Raw genomic sequence first — 17,098 nt, 5'->3', positions numbered from 1 at the left:
TTATTTGTTGAAAGAGTTTTTATATGAGCACACGAAGTACATGCAGAGCGATTTACAGTGGCCACAAACGACTGTCGAAATAATGATAATCATGTCTATTATTACCGCTTCCTACAAAACGTTGTGGGTGGCAGAGTTTCAAATAAAGTTAATTTGCGGTTCAGGGGCATCGGGCCATAGCAATAGCCATAGCCTTTACATTTATATCGACGTGTTATGTCAACGTTAAACACTGGTATTATGTCACAAGTGATTAGCTGGCCATTAATGTACGGAACGAGATAGCGTATGCAAAGCGTGATACGAATTATTACAACACAATGAGACTTGTTAGATTTTTAACAGTTAGATGACATTCAACCTTATTGTTAGAGAGTTAATGTTTTAAATTGATCTAGAGAGTATAAGTATTTTTTTTTAATTTAAAGTAGTTTTGCAATCATTACTAATTTTATCACTATTAGAAGTATTGAATCATTGCTCCTCCCTCAAAATTACGTTGATTCACAGTTTAAGCTTCAGTCTATTGTCTTAAGATTTATAGACTAGTTGAGTCACGGTTAAAGAAAAACTGAAGTAAATTATTGTATGTCATGGTAACAAAAATTTGACAAACGAACTGATTGCCCAATTGTTTTTGTGAAACAATGAAGAATCTAGTGAATGGCCATCCTAATTAGCTACAATGCATGAGACGAATCAACCGTTGAGTCTGATTTACGTTGATTAACTTTCGGTAGTTTTTACTTGTCTGTATTTCTCAGATTTGCCGAAAAAAGTTGTGATTGTCTACACTTTCCTCTAGACACTTCTCACCTTTATGTTGAATTTCGACTTTGATTGCCACAATAAGTAGCAATTACTTTTACTGATGATTTCTGATACCACACATGGCAAAACTATTATGTCCTATTATTGCTATTATTCTGAACTTCTGAGACAAAAATTAAATAAGATCCTTATTCCTTATTTGTCTACCACGACGTGTGTAATCAGCCGTCTCAAGTAAGTTATTATATTTTATTTGCATATTGAACATTGCCACTTAAATTATGCTTAAACCGAAGAAAAACTACAGAGCAAAGTCTAGAAGATGTTGTTTACTGTATTTTTATGCAAATTCTAAGAAAATCAAGATTTATGCAATGCAATCAAGTATGTATTTTTGTGGAAAAGACTAGAGACAATTATGAGCAGTAAAATGATTAAAACGAAGCAATATACGTAATTGGCACGCCCGTTTTACTACCTCCCTTAATTGTTGTTAAAGTACCGCTGGCCCATTGAGCTACAGTTATGTACCTACTTCCAAACTGCCCGTTACATGAAACATAATTAAATATGTTATATAACTTCCTGATTTGGTATTGTTGACGTAAATCAACAATTGCAATAACCCTGTATAGGTCTCTTGTCCTATTTGCGAGGAGACTATTAACTACCTATCCTATATACACAACCTTGCATACCATTTTCACCTTTACCACACAAACTATAGTGCTGATTTTCCTTCAAACCAATTTTAAGCTATAAAAATAAATGGCCCATTGTATATAGCAAATGGGCACATAGACGAATCAACGGTCAACTCGGCGAATATCGATATTATGAATCGATGATTCATGTAAGCAAAAAATCGATACTTGAACTTTTTCTGAGCGATTCTCTTCTCGAAAAATGTCTTTGACAGACGGTTGTTTTTTTTATGTGAAAATCGTGATGCAATATATTCGTTGGTCGTTTATAAGTAAATGCCATGGTGTTAAACGTAGGTCGTTAACTTTGAAAACTGATTTTACGACTACAAAAAAGTATGATTGTCATGTTTTTTTCATATATGTATAAGGAAAATTACCAATTCGTATAAAAAAGTATTTGGTATTAAATCATTGTAAAAATATATGGAAGTTTTAGGTAAATGTATTTATTTCTCATTTGTCCATTTTCAAGATGAGCCTGAATTAGCGAACCTACATGAAGGCTGTATTCTGTAGTCTTCGCAAATAAAATAGTAATCTGTTGTCTGTTTTAACATAAATGTTTAGCAATATGGTATGAAACTAGGTCTGCAGATAAGACCGTAAGGCGATGTTATATTTAGGCCTACGTTTTCAGATTGCTACAGAGATTGAGCAACTACCCTATAGCTAGAAACTAAACAAATCCATGAGTAATTTAAAATAGTTAACGGTAATAAATATTATTTATATAACTACGACTTAATCAACAGGATGCTGGGATCCTCTGCAACTGTACCTAATTAAACTTTATAGGTACCTAGATGGATGCACTAAGTCATCTTTATAACTTAGAATCCGGTTCATATACCTACTTAATTAAATGATGCCTTTACTGAAATTTAATAATATCTCTTAAACTAAAGATGTTAAGGTTCAAAAACCAACGGAGGCCCTTGAAAAGTTATTGGCCAGAAGAGTAAACCGAAACAAACATGATCAGCTGATTCTGTTTCATTTCACGCTCTCGTGTAAACCCGTGAATAATCGCCATGATTCATTTGCATGAAAAATTAAAAACTACAAGAAAACGTAAACTACGTTACGTTCAAGCAATAAAAACCGAACTCACTTTTATAAAGTATGAATAATTTCAGTTCCTAGAAATATACATTCTTATTAGATTTGAAAGATTTACTGTTTGTGCAAAAGATAAAAGACTGCCGTTTTATTTTTTTCTGTAAAGCAAATACCTAGGTATGTTACGTACCTACTTATAGTTTATCAGTAAGCGTTCCAATAACGTTCAATGCCGTCAGTTTCATTGAATAAATGTATAATAATAAACGCTCCTACAGAACAAGTTTGAGGTTAGTTAACGTATTCGATTCAGTTGTACAAACACCACTTAAATACTACCAAATAGATAAATTACTGGAAAATATCATATGATAATGATCTCTATTCTGTTACACTTAACATTTTAAGGGAACAAATCGTACCAATTAACGCTACATTAGCACATTCGCATATCCTAAATAGCTAGATCTAATGTGATATTTAAACAATCCGTAAGCAGACAACCCATGTTTGTTTTCCTACAGCAGACATGAAAACAAATGTACAGAGACCTCGTTTACAAGCCTTGAACAATTACACACATAATAAATCGAAATAACAAAATTGAAAACTCACCTTCATATATGGACCTATCATAAAGAATTTTTCTTTATTGTTTCGCGAAATAAAATTTCACGAAACCGCAAATATCGGGAAAGTTTTGACCCACTAGAGTTTATTACAACTAAAAATTTCACAGCTATTTAGTATCACAGGGTTTTTGTACGCGATAACACAGGCACTGTTAGCATGCGGTTCAAAAAGTCACAACTTTACACGTAATCCAGGTAAAATAATTTAAAAGAGAATTATTTATTTCTTCTTAGGCATATTTCAAAAGCTACCAATAGCTGGTGAGGAACTTTGAATTGAGAACGTGCGCTTTTCAATTTGCGGCGGGAAAAACTGTTCGCTTGCGCGCGGCGCGAATGTCTACCGTGTGTTGTCTGAGCAGTGACTGGCCGAAAGCCGCTAAACCCGCCACACTTGTATATTCGCGGACGTTAAAAAATAAATACGACGAGGTGCGATGATGGAAGAGTCGTGGCTCGTTTCATAGGAATTATCTAACTGGCGTTTCCAATACACGCTTCGGGCAAATTCAAATGGCGCCAGACGATTCCTTTCACGCTTTTCGATTCTCAAAAGTAAGGCAAAAAATTCTTGTTGAGTCCGTCCACCGCACCCAGCAGTCAGGCAGGAATTTAGATTAGTATTTAAGCCAAAGGAATTCTAACTAGTTCTTGCTCTATTTTATGGTTATACGAGAATTAGTTTCAATAAATATCTAAACCTATTATTGTCATATAATTTTTAATTTGTGAAGACTTAGAGCCTAAGGGGACTTAAACTTAATTGTTTATAAAACTGATCCACTAAACTGGTGCCTTAAGTATTACGGGATGGATAAGTTAATCATTATTTTCTCAGCGTATTGTCGTCCAACGAAAGCAGCGTAAAAGAAAATAAAGGTAAAACTGCCTCTTAACTGTGACAAAACTGCACCTTAAGAAATCACGATACTGCAGCCACACATAATTTTTCTCAAAAGAGTTTAGCACTGATTAAGGTCCGTCGTGCGTGGTACAAACGAAGGCATCGTACGTACATAAAAATGTACGGTTTATTTCGATCGAATTCAAACCAATAATCGTAAGTCGCTCTTCGCTAAAATAAATGTGAGAACGAGCAACTGTTCTGCGAAATTAACTTAGTATTAAGTATTCGATGACTATTCTACAGCCTTGCCGATAATTGCTGTTGCCGTCGTGAGAACTCTTAAAACGGCTAATTTTAGATGACACTGATTATTTTGCGGGAAAAGCGGAGAAAATTAACAGTTATAAGCTTTTTATAGATTGTTTCTTTAGAATTTTACTTTTTAATTTATTTAGGTAGAACTTTATGGAGAATTTTATTTCTGCTTGGGTTTATTATTTTTACGGACTTATTAAAAGTCGATGAGAGCAAAGACGTGACCACTTCAGGCACATCCCCTTTTTTTATTCCTCAATAAGAGCGGGGATGTGTTCCCATAACGTCAAAGTCACGAGCTCTGCGGGCATTACACTTTGACGTTACGAAGAACCCATGGAAGAATGGTAGGTTTTACACCTTAGAGTCCATTTTTGGTGAGAATGAGAATCCCTTTTGACGCAGCAATTTGACAAAAGCTTTACTCATCTATACCCATTACTATCCAGGGTGCTACTACGATCTTCTAGCAGAATGCCCTCGCATTGTATGCTGTAAATAAAACCTGCAAGGTATGCACTTTTCATGTAAACAAATACCTTTTCTATTGTTCTCAGAATTATCGCATCTCGTAAACTTACATGTGTATTATATAATTTAGCGGTCACTGAAAATAACGGTAAAAATCCTACGCGCAATGAAAACGTATGGAGTGTGATTGAAAGCAGACTTATCAGTCGTTCAACTGACTTTAATATACTTATTTACATGTATAGTAATATGTTTATGGATATGCAGAGGTGTCAGTGATTATTTCTTAGATATAGGGCGTTGATGACGTGTTTTAATTATGACCTGAAATCATATTTAGCTGCTTATCATTATTGGCTTAAGATATAATATTCAATTAGTGAATCCAGTATGGAAAAACGTGCTACTTACTTACAAGTAAGTACATAAATATGTATGACACATAACGGCTAAAAGCTGAGCTTAATTTTTATCAATGACCAATGGAACGTTCGTAGTACCTAGCTAGATATCAATGTTTATGCTTATAGCGTTTGAAAAATGAAACTCGTACTCATAATTTTTGAGCGTAAATCATCGCGCTTCAAATTATGAAAATAAACGGTCGCTTCGGTAACAAACAACGTGTGAAGAATAGAACACTGTTTTTGCTGACGTTATACTGATTGCTGGACAAGGACAAATAAACATCCACGTATTTTCTGGTAAACCTTTGTTCCAAAGTTCAAAGAAGCCGCGATCTCAGCGCTTTGTGAAGCACAAATAATATTAATTTGTTAATGCTTTTTGCATAAATACTACCTTGCATTTTTTTATTTCTTCGCTCAGTAGTAGTACTTAGTACTATTGAGCATAGAAATAAAAAATGCTATTCATACTGGGAGTTTAGATGACAACAAAACATAACATACATCTGAATTGAAAACGTCCTCCTTTTTGGGAAGTCGTTTTAAAATAAACTATGATTGTATGAGCGTGGTACGATGATGTAGCTGAAACCAACTATTGTAAGAAAATTGTAAGAAATCCTTACAATAACAATAAATAATCAACCTTTGTAAGAGTTGATTTACTTTGTGTAAGTACGCAAGTGTTTGCTATTAATCCCACAATCTATTCACTACTACTTTATATGCCAACATGATCTCAACTGGAGAAATGATTAATGAAAACAAAAACATTGTTCATTATAATCGTACATACATTATAAACGTACGTACTTTATCATATACGTTGTAAGTGATCCGATCCGAAAATAGGTAAACTGTTTGTTTAAAGATCAATAATAAAACGAACTCGTGTTTACTGTAATGCAGAGCGTTCACATCGGAAAATGGAAGTGTAGCAAAACAATAAAGTATTCAAACATTGTTAATTTTAGGATTAACTCAAGGTTATTTAGAGATGAAAATGGTCTGAAAAAAAATGTTTGAGGGCCTAAGGCAGTTGGTTTGTTAATACAACTAACTTTTGTTTCTTTTCCAAACGCTTGAATTACCTACTTGGAGAAATAGACATGAATCGTAAAGCCACCTTCTTTGGTGAGAACTTTCCCCTCGGAGTTATAAATCTTCATATACTTACTTAGTATTGGGTTGAGTTTGTTGGATTATATAAAGCAAAAACTAATACCCCTAACTTTCGATAACATTGTTCTTTGTTCTATCTGAACAATCTACTGTTTATTTAACTCTACACACACTGCGTCACGGGATCTTGTTAGACGGACGTATTGCTTCCAAGTACCATTTAAAGTATAGAATAAATATTTCAATATCAAATTAGTATATTATTTCTTTTAATCCCATACCTCCTATAGGTTATGGGCCCAGTGCGAAAAAGGACATTTAGTAGTGAGAACATTCAGTAGTGCGTAGTGACAGTAAAGTGCATAGTTGTAAATAAAAATAAAGTTGTGACAATGGAAAAAGTGAAAAGAAACATTAAGCCTTTTAATGGAGAAAAGTACAGTGTATGGAAATTTAGAATTCGTACACTGCTTTCAGAGTTAAACTTGCTCAGTGTTATTGACGAAGAAATTCCTGGAACGCGATCCGCTGAGTGGGAAAAGAATAATAAGGCAGCCAAAAGTATTATAGTCGAATATTTGGCGGACTCATATCTTAATTATATTAATGAAAATGGGACTGCTCAAGCAGTTTTAAACATTTTGACGCGATCTATGAAAGGAAAAGTGTAGCAACTCAATTAGCGCTGAGAAAACAATTATTGGGATTAAAATTAAAAGCCGATATACCCTTGATCAAACACTTCTCAACATTTGACGATCTGCTGACAGAATTATCAGCTGCTGGAGCTAAATTAGAGGAAACGGACAAAGTAGCTCATTTATTACTTACTCTCCCGAATACATATGATGGCGTTATCACTGCAATTGAGACACTATCTGAAGAAAATATCACTCTCGGTTTTGTAAAACTAGACTATTAGATCACGAAGTAAAATTAAAAACGAGAGTCGTGATACCAGTTTAAAGATACTCCATGTTGAAGAAAAATATAATAAAACAGATACAATCGCACAAAACAAAACTATTTGAAGAATACAACATTCAAGAAAACAAACAAACAAAAATTTGTGAAATGTCATTACTGTGGACGCAAAGGACACAAGAAACAGGATTGTTTCTATTTCAAAAGACAGACAAATATACAAAACAATGCCCCAGAAAGGACAAGACAAGTCCAAACTATTGCCCTGCAAGAGGAACGACCTCGAATTCTTCTTTTTCAGGATTTGCGTTCATGACAAGCGCATACCATTATGAAAAAGACCACTCGACAATTAAATTCCTATTAGATTCAGGAGCGTCTGATCACATCACAAATAGAGATGATCTCTTCACATCGTTTGAATGTTTAAATCCTCCTTTAAAATTTCAGTAGCTAAAACAATACATTTATTTCAGCAACTAAAAGGGAAACATAAATCTTATCAGTCAAACAGGAGTGCAAGGAATACTTACAAATGTATTGTTCTGTGCCGAAGTACCATATAATTTAATATCGGTATCAAAGATGCAGCAAGCAGGATTCACCATAATATTTGATGACAAAGGCACACAAATTACAAAGGAAGGTAAAATCATCATGAAAGGTAAGACATTGAATAATCTTATAGTTCTAGAGTTTAAAATACCAGTAATAAAAGGGAATCCGCTTCCCAAGCATGTTATGTTAATGAAAATAAATATGAATTATGGCATCAACGCCTAGGACATATAAGTAAAACTAAATTCCTGCAGTTAAAATGTCATAATATGATTGATGACTTAGATGAAATAAATACCGTAACTCCAAATGATAAGTTGTGTGAAGCATGCATAAATGGGAAGCAGACTCGCCTGCCTTTTAATAAAGTTAAAGACAAAAGTTACATTAAACGCCCTCTGTTTATTGTGCATTCAGATGTTTGTGGTCCTATAACACCTCCAACAATAGATAACAGAAATTATTTTGTTTTATTTGTTGATGAATACACACATTATTGTGTGGTGTATATGTTAACTTACAAATCAGAAGTGTTTACAGCTTTTAAAGACTATGTCGCTAAAAGTGAGGCTAAATTCAATTTCAAAGTAGTAAATCTTTATAGTGATAACGGTGGTGAATACTTATCCACCGAAATGAAAAACTACTGTAGAGAAAGAGGCATAAGCTATCATTTAACAGTTCCTAGGACCCCACAGTTAAATGGTGTTGCAGAACGTATGGTTCGCACAATAACAGAAAAAGCTCGTGCTATGTTAAATGGCACTAAAGCATCAAAACGTTTTGGGGAAATGCAGTTTTAACTGCAGTTTATTTAATAAATATTACGCCTACGAAAGCTTTAAGTCAATCAAAGACACCATACGAGATGTGGCATGATAGGAAACCAAGCGTTAAAAATCTCAGAGTTTTCGGTTCAACTGTATATGTTCATAATAAAACCAGTAAAACAAATTTGACAATAGGTCGTGGAAAGGAATACTGGTAGGTTATGAACCCAATGGTTATAAAGTTTGGAATACAGAATTCGAAAAATATGAAACTGTAAGGGACGTTGTAATTGATGAGACTAATTTTATCGAATCTAGGCCTTCATTACGACCTGAACGGAGTAATAATACATATTCCCAAGACGAAACTGATAATGACTCCGTAACAAAATCAGTGTCTTATAAGTCTCATAGTTCTGGCCCTAAATCAGATAGCTCTCAATCTGATGAATGCAGTACAAGTAAAATTCGAAAAATCGGTAGTCATGAAATACCGAATGAACCTGAAAATGAATCTGAGAGTAGTTTGAAACACAAAAATCAGGATAAACCTGATGAATTTTTAAATTTACGAAGAAGTGAAAGACTGAAAACATGTTCGCGTAAATCATATAATGAAAATGACTATGATGTCTATAGTGCGTTATCCATCACAAGTAATATACCAAAATCATTAAATGAAATTAAATCTCTGAACGATAGGAATCAGTGGGAAAAAGCAGTCAGAGAAGAACTCAATTCTCTTAAGAAAAATAATACATGGACATTAGTACCAAAACCATTAAATAAAAATATTGTAGACTGTAAATGGATATTCACTATTAAAAATGACGTTTCAGGTCAACCTTCAAGATATAAGGCACGTCTTGTCGCTAGAGGTTTCAGTCAAGAATATCTTAGTGATTATAATGAAACATTTGCACCAGTTGCTAGAATAGCAAGCTTTAGATTCTTAATTAGCTACGCAAATCAATATAATTTACTGATTCATCATATGGATGTAAAACAGCATTTCTAAATGGTACACTAAAGGAAGAAATCTACATGAAAGTTCCTGAAGGTGTAAAATGTAAAGATAATTACGTATGCAAATTAAACAAAGCTCTTTATGGCTTAAAACAATCAGCTAGATGTTGGTACGAAACATTTGAACAATGTCTCAAAGAAATAGGTTTTCAGAACTCCCCAGTAGATAGGTGTATATATATGAAAGGTAAAGGAGACATTTCTAAAAATATTTACGTAATCTTGTACGTCGATGATTTAGTTATAGCATGTGCAGATTTGCAAACAATGAATAATTTCAAAGCATATTTAATGACTAAATTCGAAATGACCGACTTACACGATATCAAATTATTTTTGGGCATTAAAATAGAGACACCATGATAAAATTACTTTAGACCAAAGTGCTTACATTAAAACCGTTTTGAATAAATTTAATATGAGTGATTGCAATCCTATAAACACACCGATGGAGCTTAAATTAAACTATGAAGCTCTTAACGCTGATAAGAAGTGTGACGCACCATGCCGTCACCTGATCGGTTGTTTAATGTACATTATGCTTTGTACGCGTCCGGACTTAAGTACATGCGTAAATATTTTAAGTCGGTACACAAATAAGAACAATAAAGAATTGTGGTTATGCTTAAAGCGAGTTTTAAGATATATCAAAGGCACAATTGATTTGAAGTTAACATATACAAGAAATAATTACAATAACATCCTAAGTGGATATGTCGACTCAGATTGGGGTGGCCACGATTGTAATGATAGGAAAAGCACTACTGGATATGTGTTTAAATTATTTGATCAAAATACAATTACATGGTGTACAAAGAGACAAACATCAGTAGCGGTCTCGTCTACTGAATCCGAATATATGGCTTTATATGAAGCTGTTAAAGAAGCATTATGGCTTAAGTCTCTGGCAGAAAGCATAAACTTAAAATTAATAAGCCCATTATTTTATATGAAGATAATAACGGATGTATTAGCATAGCTAATAATCCAACAAGTCATAAAAGGTCCAAACACATAGATATAAAATATCATTTCTCTAGAGAACAAGTTGAGAAAAATGTAATAAAATTAAATTATATTTCCACAGGTAACCAGTTGGCAGACTTGTTGACAAAACCTTTACCAGTCGTGTCTTTTATAAGACTGAGAAAAGGATTGGGTATAGAATAAGTTTTAATTTAAGTACAATTTCATTATGAAATGGTCTGATCAGGTTTTCTGGGTTTCCCTGATCCTGTGCAGCAAATGTTGGACCATTATTGTACAGTTGTCCCAGACCTTACTTGGAAGTATAATATGTTACGTCGTATTTATAAGTTGGTATTCACTTTGTAATGTTGAATTGTAGACTAGATACTGTATAGTAAACTAACGAATGACTAAAAGTTAGGGATTAATTTTTGAGGGGGCGTGTTGGATTATATAAAGCAAAAACTAATACCCCTAACTTTCGATAACATTGTTCTTTGTTCTATCTGAACAATCTACTGTTTATTTAACTCTACACACACTGCGTCACGGGATCTTGTTAGACGGACGTATTGCTTCCAAGTACCATTTAAAGTATAGAATAAATATTTCAATATCAAATTAGTATATTATTTCTTTTAATCCCATACCTCCTATAGAGTTCATACCTAGAGCTCAGTGCTCTCTTGATAGGAAGTTTTTTCATCACCGCTTCTGTATTCGGTTTGGGGGTACTGCCTTCTTTCTTAACTACGGCTTAACTAAGTATATCTATGAATGCAGCTTCACAAACAATTTCTATATTATTTACGAAAGTGCAACAGTTCTAGTATCATTTACGTAAACCGTGTGGGATGGTCATGCAAGCGTCAGAAATAGGGCACTTATTTCTAAGCCCATGAATACATGTTTTTAGAGCAGCGCCGAGAAAATAGCCATGGAATGTAAATTATGAATTCTAAACATGAAAACAATTAGAGGTAAGTATACCGTCGTCACATACCTATTTCAAAATTGAGACGTTTTACCTGACTTTTTCATACTAGGTAATGTAAAAAATGGTTTTCACACAAGCATAAAAACAACTTCTCATCCCATCGTCTTTCTCTGATACATCATGCCAACTTTATGATATAGTAAGTATACAATGTATGTATAAAATGTGTATGTATGTATAAAATGCCTATTGGTCATTTTTTTAGGTTTTTGAAGAAACTGCCTGAAAAAGCTTCTACATTGATTGCTAATGCAAAAATAAGCCCTTATTACCTCTATGTAGCTTCCACTGAGTTTTGATGGGCGTTATTACTATAATCAGCACTAGCAAAAAATAGTTTGGTTGGAACCAAATTATTCATTTTAAATCGGTCTTATTAGAGCCCAGAATGACTTGTCAAAATAATACTAATTACGTTGCAAAAAAAGGAACTTATGCTACTTCATTTACTTCTAAGAAAAAAAAAACGTCATTGTGTACCCATGATTACAAAAACAATGTTCGAATAGGTAGATATGTATCTCAAATTCAGTAGGTAAGTACTTACCTAAAAGGTAGTTTCTAGAACTTGGCCAGATACTAAAGGGCTTATTGAACGACCTTCGTAGCGGAAATCTGCGCAATTTCAAACAAAAACCAATCCAAGTGATGAAGTATGATGAAGTTATATTTATCTGTTCATTGTTTGGATTCGTATTATTTTTGTACTTGTAGGTATATAATTGTAAAAACATAACAACACAGTAGGTATATCCTAGTGGAATTTTCTGTACGGAAGGCCGAAGTTACCATATTATTTTATTTTAATTAATTAATCCATACCTATCCATATAGAGTGAAGACATGCGTTAAGGAGGGATTTTACGAAAATATTCTTATTAGGGGGTTAAACGGAGGTTGGTAGCATGGAAGTCCTGTTTTTTTAAGAAGTGAAATTGTTAATATTTTGGCAGAATTAGCCGCTTACGATAAAAAAAAGAAAAGTGCAGGATTGGAGACCACGGAACAGCAAGCGCAGCGTAGGGCGGCCACCAACAAGGTGGACAGATGACCTTATAAAGGTCGCCGGAAGCTGGATGCAGGTCGCCTCCAACAGGTATCTGTGGAGATCTAAGGGGGAGGCCTATGTTGAGCAGTGGACGTCCTATGATTGAGATGATGATAAAAAAAATTGTTCGCGGACGTAGTTAATCAATATATTAACACGTGTTTCCTTCATAGTGTTATGTATTTCTCATAGTATGCTATGTTGAAATGATTAATCAGTCAGTATGTATATTTGAGCTATGTTTAATGTAGTTCGCTATGGGTTTCCAGATGCTTCTTGAGCACATTTAACTACACATGTTATAGTTTCATAAATAAACGTGAAGAAGTTTGAAAACGTGCAGTCTAAAGAAACGCTACTGGACCCCTCTGAGAGGTCCTGGTACCTACGAATATTATATTATATATTTTCAGGTAAGAAACCCATAGTAACGAGAGATTATACAAATAAATTATTAAATTACATTAACTTATAATATGGCTGATAAGTTTTTAACCGCTTATATCTTCGATGGAAACTCCTCGAGATGTGGGCTTCAGAGCGGAAACTAGGTATACAAATCGATTTAAAAAAGCCAGAAGTTATAATAAATTTAAAAAAATTAAATGCAATAAAAGCAAATTAAAACTATTTGCCAACCGAGCTAAAAACACAAAAGCAAAAAGGTACTTCCCGTACCGGGAATCGAACCCGAGCCTCCTGGGTGAAAGCCAGGTATCCTAGCCACTAGACCATACGGGATATGTAAGAGCAATAAAAATACTCGTTCATAAGCACATGCACTATGTTAAATTAATTATTACACATTAAAGACTTCTTATTTAATTAAATTGCAAAAGTTTCTCAAAATAAAACAAATAACGCCACAAAATATCTATTTTATTATTTTTTTAAGGTAAAATTAATACTTTTTTGTTTATTGCGAATTGAATTATTTTGGATTTGTGCATGTTACGGAAGATTTTTTTATTTTTGGGCATTTTTATTACATTGTTAGGGTAATTTATCAATAAATCACCCAATCAAATATACCACCAAGTTAATAAGTGACATCTGTCCGACTTGCATAGTACTTATTATTTTCACAACTAGAAGTCTCTCTTAGTAGTATGACTACTGCCCACTAGATGGCAATGCTTCAAATATTAATACAATTCACTGATAGATGGCAGCACCAGTAACATCACTACAATACAACGTTGTTTTAGTTTTTTTTTCAGTAATAAGAATGTCATTCATTATTAAATTAAATTTCACTCCAGTGATAATAACATTATCCTTCATGCTCTTGTCATCAGATTGGATAGCAGCCGTTTTGGCTGGCCAGACATGATATGATATGGGAAATCGGGGTGGCAATCCCCAGTACCTAGTAAATGCAACCAGTCTTTTGAAAACGATTCCCGGTGCCAGCTTGATACGAACGAACTTTTAGATAGGAACTTAATTTATTTTAATGACCTTTTCGTACATTAGGTCATCATCCTCTGAGCCTTTTTCCCAACTATGTTGGGGTCGGCTTCCAGTCTAACCGGATTCAGCTGAGTACCAGTGCTTTACAAGGAGCGACTACCTATCCTTCTCAACACAGTTACCCGGGCGGGGGGGGAGGAACTATATAGGTAGGTAAATCAGTATTAAAATAATAACTTATATCAAGCTCCTAGTTTTATGTTCAACTAAATCAATACTTTGAAGATTTAAACTTAGCTTTTCATTAGTCAACTCGTGCGCATACACGGAACAACCTTCTGACGTGACAGCTAGTGGCTGTTTGAATTTAGAATAACACACATTTGTCATCGCTTACTCATTACCGCTGATTGTCTATTAAGAATTCTGCCGAAGTATAACCTAGTTGTTATAGAACTGCTGTTTATTTTTTTAATTTGTGTTGCTGTTTTTTCATAAGTGACTAGCCGATTTCCCGCGTTTTCGGTGGGATATACCGTCCATATTGATATAAAATATAACCTATGCTATGTTACTTGAAGAGAGTGTAGCTTTCCAAATGTGAAAGATTTTTCACAATTATTGGTTCAGTGAAAAAACTAAATCTTAAAACATGATGATACCAGAGACTTCCCAAATTAATTCTGCTTTTAGAAACCTTACTAGATAATATCAGCCTTATGCATTTCAAAATTAGAATTAATTTCATATCAAAAGAATCTAGACTTATGTCTTTCCTGAAAATCGCTTCAAATATCTAGTTATCTCTGTGTTATTTTAAAATCTATCCCTTTCATTTCGTGTGTGACGTCATTGACCTGTCTTTTGTTTCATAAGAATAATATAGGTGCCTAGAATGTAACTTGTTACTTAAAAAAAAATCTATTTTGAATTGTCGGTATCTATGGTGGACGACTTCTAGACCGATGTACGTAAAATCAAGATCTGAATGAATCTCAGGTACTGGAATGATACAGGTATCTCAGTAAATACGTGTTAGAGTAGCTAATCAATCAAGAATGATAGTGCTACTTGGGTACTGGTTTATAGAGAAGAAAAATACCAAAGACATATACAGAGAGCTAGTCTTTATGTGCCTGCTCTATGAACCTACCTACGTGCCTAGATATAGAATACTTATGGGTTCCATCGAGTCATATAATACCACAAAACAAAAGCCATGCAGGCTTTTGTTTTTTTTTTTGTCATTTTGTTTTCAATTTGTCACAATACAAAGGGCGCTTTATTGCTTCCTCATTGAAGCATCCTCACGTTTCTATAAACTAAGATTCATCTAAATAAGTGCTAACAACAGTCGTATTCATACATACCTATGTACATAAATACCTATACTTATGTAAATATCATACGCGACAAGGATTCGTATAATATAACTCAATCCCAGCATCTGAAAATTATAATTTATTGTAATACGAAAAGGATGATTGTTGCAATTTCAATGAGTCATCTGGCGCCCTCATTCCCGATTGACTCATGTTTTACACGACGAATATCAATGTTGAACTTTTGACCGTATTATATTTAATACCTAATTTAACAGATTACATTATTATCTGCCAAATATATTTTAACTATTGTATATGAGACATTACCAAAATATTTAATAAAAGAGAAACACTGCATGAAGAGCAAAGAAATAATTTGATCTCAACATCCCTTGAAGTGTGTACTCAAAGAAAGTCTTTAATAGATACTTACACAATTTTTAGTTTTGATTTTGAAACTTATGGTTTTTTTATCAAATTATTATTTTGTAAGCTCAAAAGAGAATTCTTATTTAATTTTAAAATCAATTATTCAATGCATTACTGAGTAATTTCGCCCCAAAATATCAGTTGATCACTAAAGGGATAACATGGCGTTGACTTGACAACGAGATAAAATTGAAACTGTCGCACGATAATCGAAAACGAAAGGCTCGTCCTGCAGTGACAAAAGAAAGGTTTGGGGATAATAGCATGTCGGCACATACGTACATAACTGTACATACTCCCTATGTACAATATCTTCTTACCCTTTCTATAACGTACCTAGGTATATGCATTTTGAATGTACGTGTCTTGAAAATCTGAAAGCAGCTCCGGACATCTGAACTAAAAAATGTTTTAAAACTAAAAGTAAAAAACTAATGAAGACAACGTCTTCAGGGTTTCATTTGTCTTCTTACTTTTCAGTATGTTCCTTAGAACGGTTCAGTCTTGAAACAATTGTTTAGTTTTTGGAGTAACTCTTTACCTAGAGAGAAAGTCACATATTTTATTACGACATATGAAGTATAATTTTTTCAATAAAAATATGATTAATTTTATATGAGGCGATGTACATGAATGTATAGATACATGGACGGACAGACATACATGATAAGGGTACCTCAACTGTAGAACCCAAAAAACAATTGGGGATCGCCCGAGGGATTGAAATTGGAGCACTCAAATGGAACACGTAACTTTGTGACAAGTCCCCTTGGCCGGTACAAATTGTATGAATGAAATACAATTAAAAGTAATAATAGCTATACAATTATGGAACATGTACTGTTGTTACCAGAAGGGTGACACGTAATCCTGGGGACTGAACGTTGAGCTCGACACGGAAACACGTTTGACTCACCAACGACCCTTTCGTATTGATGTTTTGATTGGCTCTCAAATATTGATGAATACATATTTTATGCTACCTACGTCTCCTTTTTTAGGGGTTCAAATTTAATAAAGTCATCAGTTATGTTATCAATAAGTTTCAACAGCTACAAAAGTATAACGTTATTCTAAAATGGAAAATATAACAAAATATTCGTTACCCATTTGTCTGTTTGTAAAAAATTATTGCAAACAAATAATTTGTTACAAACAGACAAATGGATAACGAATATTTTGTGAAAAAATATAAGTAACTCAAACTGTAGACAATCGTATAGAGTTAACTAAATGAGTCATAAAAACATATATTACTGAAACGCATACCTAGGTCTACATTGAATACTCTCAAATATTGCGTTTTCA

The 17,098-nt window shown here is 33.7% G+C and overlaps 1 protein-coding gene, 1 long non-coding RNA gene and 1 other non-coding gene across 4 annotated transcripts in view; 1 reads left to right on the top strand and 2 right to left on the bottom strand.

The window, feature by feature from the left end:
* Nucleotides 1-3,608, bottom strand: part of LOC110376460 (G protein-activated inward rectifier potassium channel 3) — a 43,763-nt gene extending 40,155 nt beyond the window's left edge. For both annotated transcript variants that reach the window (XM_021334943.3, XM_021334952.3), the window contains exon 1: nt 3,153-3,608. The gene's annotated coding sequence lies outside the window, so the exon portion shown is untranslated. The remainder of the gene's footprint in view (nt 1-3,152) is intronic.
* Nucleotides 3,609-7,726: 4,118 nt separating this feature from the next.
* Nucleotides 7,727-11,199, top strand: LOC135117846 (uncharacterized). Its single transcript, XR_010277209.1, has 2 exons — nt 7,727-7,919; nt 10,697-11,199. It is a non-coding gene; the product is annotated as an uncharacterized LOC135117846 (long non-coding RNA).
* A 2,093-nt stretch (nt 11,200-13,292) lies between these two features.
* Nucleotides 13,293-13,364, bottom strand: Trnae-uuc (transfer RNA glutamic acid (anticodon UUC)). Its single transcript has one exon. It is a non-coding gene; the product is annotated as a tRNA-Glu (tRNA).
* Nucleotides 13,365-17,098: the final 3,734 nt, after the last annotated feature.

The sequence above is a fragment of the Helicoverpa armigera genome, chromosome 2, assembly GCF_030705265.1.
Source record: "Helicoverpa armigera isolate CAAS_96S chromosome 2, ASM3070526v1, whole genome shotgun sequence".
Lineage (NCBI taxonomy): Eukaryota > Metazoa > Arthropoda > Insecta > Lepidoptera > Noctuidae > Helicoverpa > Helicoverpa armigera.
This window is presented reverse-complemented; position numbering and strand designations above follow the sequence as displayed.